The sequence below is a fragment of the Hyposmocoma kahamanoa genome, unplaced genomic scaffold, assembly GCF_003589595.1.
Source record: "Hyposmocoma kahamanoa isolate Upper Pololo Valley unplaced genomic scaffold, ASM358959v1 65, whole genome shotgun sequence".
NCBI lineage: Eukaryota > Metazoa > Arthropoda > Insecta > Lepidoptera > Cosmopterigidae > Hyposmocoma > Hyposmocoma kahamanoa.
Window position 1 is genome coordinate 12,652,098 of NW_020653853.1, and position 4,372 is coordinate 12,656,469.

The window sequence follows — 4,372 nt, forward strand, 5'->3', positions numbered from 1 at the left end:
ACGGAAGGCAAAGTAATTACAATACACGTAACCATTGCGCAATTGATATCGAATTTAGATCGATCTTGAAGAGTTCTTGGACACGATACTTTATATTGGTTGTTAATTAGTCTGTTATGAAAAGATTTTCTGTTTCGTATCAGTTTATAAACAGGATCGTTTTATATATTTCTATGAGTTACATTTTATGACTTCCATCATGAGTTGTCAGTAGAGTCTCGTTGCGCATTAGATTGTATAGATATGATCAGACGAGCTAAGTCGATGGAGTTATTTGATACTTCATTCAAAGCGTATTGTCTAATTATACCTTGCTTCTATACTCCAGGCTCCATTATCTATTTTTATATGTAATATAGGCATTAGATTGGTATTTAATGAGTATTTATTGCTGGTATCCTTTCTTTTTATTTTATTTTAAGTTCATTCTGTCACCTCATGGTTGCTTTAAAAATATTGTTAGCTAAAGTACGTTATGATGGCCGTTTTGACGGATTACAATAGTGAGGTGAAATTTCAATTTATTATCGAAAAAAATATAATCAAATGCGAGTCGCATAACGAGCTCACATGTCTGATTGTTTAAAACAGTTCTTTGCGTACGTTCGGCTATATCACCGAAATCCAAACGGTGTAAACAAAGTCCAAATTAACGAGCAAGGGTCTACAGTATTGCAGTATCAATATCCAAAATCCATAGTCAGGTCTAAACAATATATTATCACAACCACAGGTTGTTCTTTGTGAAGCAACGTCAATTCGAAACTGCTTTGTTTGGCATTGAGCTCTGACGCGAGTTTTCCGGAGGTAGAAGTTGTGCTGGAGCGATCCAAGTGACATTCGTATTACATTTCATTTTTTTTAATTTCAAATTTCGAAAAACATAGGAGTTGTGTCGCAAAATTATACATTCCATAAATTTTACTGCACGTCACTATTGACAACAACTCCTTCAAAGTAGTTAAGAAATAATTGAAAATTTGATGAGCGGACAAATGTCAAAACGGCCATCATTGCGTGCCGGTACTGTAGTAACAGGGTCCCCTTGTTACTACAGTACCTTGTACCTTGTCACTTGATTTTTTGTTTTTGTATTTGTTCTTATTTTGTGCAACAAAAAGTACGTACTGTAGCGAGTTCTACGTTTAAGGAAAGCCCAGTGTTCTACAGTATGTTAACATAGACTGACGTGATAGTGGTAGGAAAACATTAAACAGGAAAAAGCCTCTATTTTCAATAAAAAAAACAGAGTTAACATAGACTGTTAGGTAAAATACCTTGTCAGGAACTAATACTCCGAAATCGTAACTTAGAGTCCAAACCTCTTTGTTTGAGGCAGGTAATAGAAATATAGTTACATTTTCCTTTGTGTAATAAAAAAACGAATTGTCGCATCGATCACAGCACACAATGTCCATCAGAGTAATTGCATTGTCAAAGCCACCTTAATTACTTCCTAATATTGACAAAGCATTTTTTTGTATCTCATTCCTAGACTATTATGTCAGAAATAATCGACTTATTCACTGATCGATTGTAAATTATTGTAATAGTGGCACTTCATTTCGTATGACGTATTTTTTATGATGCCAAGTGACGGGACGAACCAGTCGTGTGCCTGATGGTAAGAGACACGGCTGTCCATAACAGTTCCAGTAACACTCAGAGCTTTAAATTATAAAGATCTGAGGGGCACTGCCACTGCGCCCGACATCCTGAGACATAAATTGAAAAGTCCCATGTGCCTTTAGTTTCGCCAGCACCCATTAAAACCGAAATGCAGTAATGCTCACACTACTGCTTGGTGGCAGAAATAGGTAAGGTGACAGTACTTCCCTGGACGAACTCTTTCACCAGGTGCTCTACTGCTACTCTCTAGCTCGCCTTCGCATAACAGTTGCAGTGCTACTCAGAGCATTATTATATCGCAAAGACTTATCAACAGTCCCATGTAATTTCAATAAGCCCATATTTGCTATTTGCCTATTTGCCTTATTGCCAACTTTATGCCGCAGATATTTCACCAATTCGAAACAAAATATTTTGCTTCTAGTTTCATTATGTGAAAGATGACGACGGAACTCTTTGTCGTGTTCGGTATTTACCAACAATACAACCTGAATGTCTCTACGGTCAGAGCGAACAGCCACCTTTTAGGTGAGAGAATCACATCTTCACTTTCTATCAGGTTGGATTGCGAACAAACGTGATTCTTAGTTGAATTTAAAAAATTTAGAGACTTTTCTATATATAAATATGTATTCCATCTCACCTGATGGAAAGTGACGATGGAGTATGCACACCTGAATAATGCCAATTCACTCTCGCCTTGAAAAGGCCCAAGTTATAACGTTCAAGGAACACGTTTGCAGGCAGGGAATTCCACTCCATAGCCGTTCGCCATATAAATGTGGAAGCATAACACTTTGTCCGAATCTTTTAAATATCCACAACATAGAGGCAGAACCCAAGCCCACGCCTCTAGTCCCCCGATGATGAAAAGGGGAAGGCGGATTTAAATCGTATAGGTAATTCCATCGCACACTCTCCGTAATTAAATCCTGTAAAATACCGATAAGCTGGCAACTTTACGGCGGTGTTCAAGACTTGGATATAAATAAACAATAATATTAATGTACATAACGTACCAGAGAACCATATCAATTACCTGGTCTCTAATTAGAGAATTCCTTGTACTGTGAGTACCAGAGCACAGGATACCTGAGAAAAGTTCATTTCCCAAATTGGTCCTAGCGTTAATCGAACCCTTGGACCTCTTTGTTCAGCGTTCACTGTGCAAACCGTTGGGCCACCTAGCTAGTGATCATAAATTGGTAACACGGTACTGTCTACATACATGTATAGTTATTATTGCGTGAAAATAATTAATGTTTTTTAACTTGTCTACCGAGCGAAGGGTTTACTAATTTCAAAATACAAGCTTAAGAATTAGCTGCATAATGTATTTAAATAATTATAGTAGGACATATGTTGTAATATGGACGTGATCTGTAGCGTATCTAGAGTAAGTTTTGTACCTTGTAAAATAAATTATTTAACTGCCGTCGTGGCCGAACGGTTACCATGCTGGACTGCCACACAGAGGTCTCGGGTTCGATTTACGGGCAAATACTTGGGAAATATTTCTATGTTCCACATTTATTTCTTTCATGAGTTTGAGTGTAGTGTGTGGATGACTATGTGTGTGTCCGTGGCATTTTCTAGCAGGTTTTTCTAGTGCGGGGCTTTAAAAAAATATTTTAGGTATAAAATTATTATTTAACTTGGCCGCAAACATTAAATAAAACTCTACATTGTAAACTATAAGACATAACTGGTTTGATGACTTTAACATCTCAGTCACCCGTGACTATGGAACCTGCAAAGGCCCGAAACGTTAGTTAGTTTGAAAAAACAAATGTATTCGATTTAGATTCGGAAATTAGTTTCTTTTCCTGTAAAATAATAACACAGTTTCATTATTAAACAGAGATCGAACACCTAAAGAAAATTTCCTTCGATCCGGGTGGTTTCGATACAACGTCTCCCAGCAAACCATGCCAAATGCTATGCCAACTAAGCCATGGACCGAACCAACAGATCTCACAAGTTTTTCTGTGTTTCTATCTTTGTGTTATAACAAACAAGTGGAGTAATAATAACTGCCTCTGTGGCCTAACGGTTCCCATCCCGGACTGCCACGCAGAGGTTGGATTCCCGGGCCGGGAGAAATAATGGTATGGCCTACATTTATTTCTCTCATGAGTTTGGGTGTAATTTGTGGTTGTCTATGTATGTGTCCATGGCACCCGCGACACAGGGTTTCCTCGTGCGGGGCATGTTGAATTATTATTATTATTACAATTTCACGAAAACCAATTTATTATAATTCTGGTGAAATATCCTGACATTCAATTAAAGAAATATACAAAACTGCTTAATTAAAAAAAACAGTTTCATATTTAATTTACAACTTCATTATGACTGCAATTTTTGCAGTCGACCGCACTCAGAGCAGACTTTGCAAATTAAATTACTCTACTAAGTCGGAAAGTCATACTTTCAATGAGGAGTTTAGAGTTTGAATTGATCTAGCTATGGCCTACTGTTACTACCTACAAAATGATATACAGATAAGTATCCATCGGACAAGATGAATAGCCGATTTCCCGAGCGGTGTCGTGACGCGTAGCTATCTCCTCGATGCGAATCTAAGGCGCGGGCGCACAATTTGTGGCTCGTGCGCGCAAGATAACGCGCTTGAATAATACATTCGCTCTCATTGTGTTTATACAGTCCTAATCTACAGTCACTGGAAGAAACGTCAGATCAGTTGGTAAAAATATTTTTTGGAAGTGGTATGGAACGTATA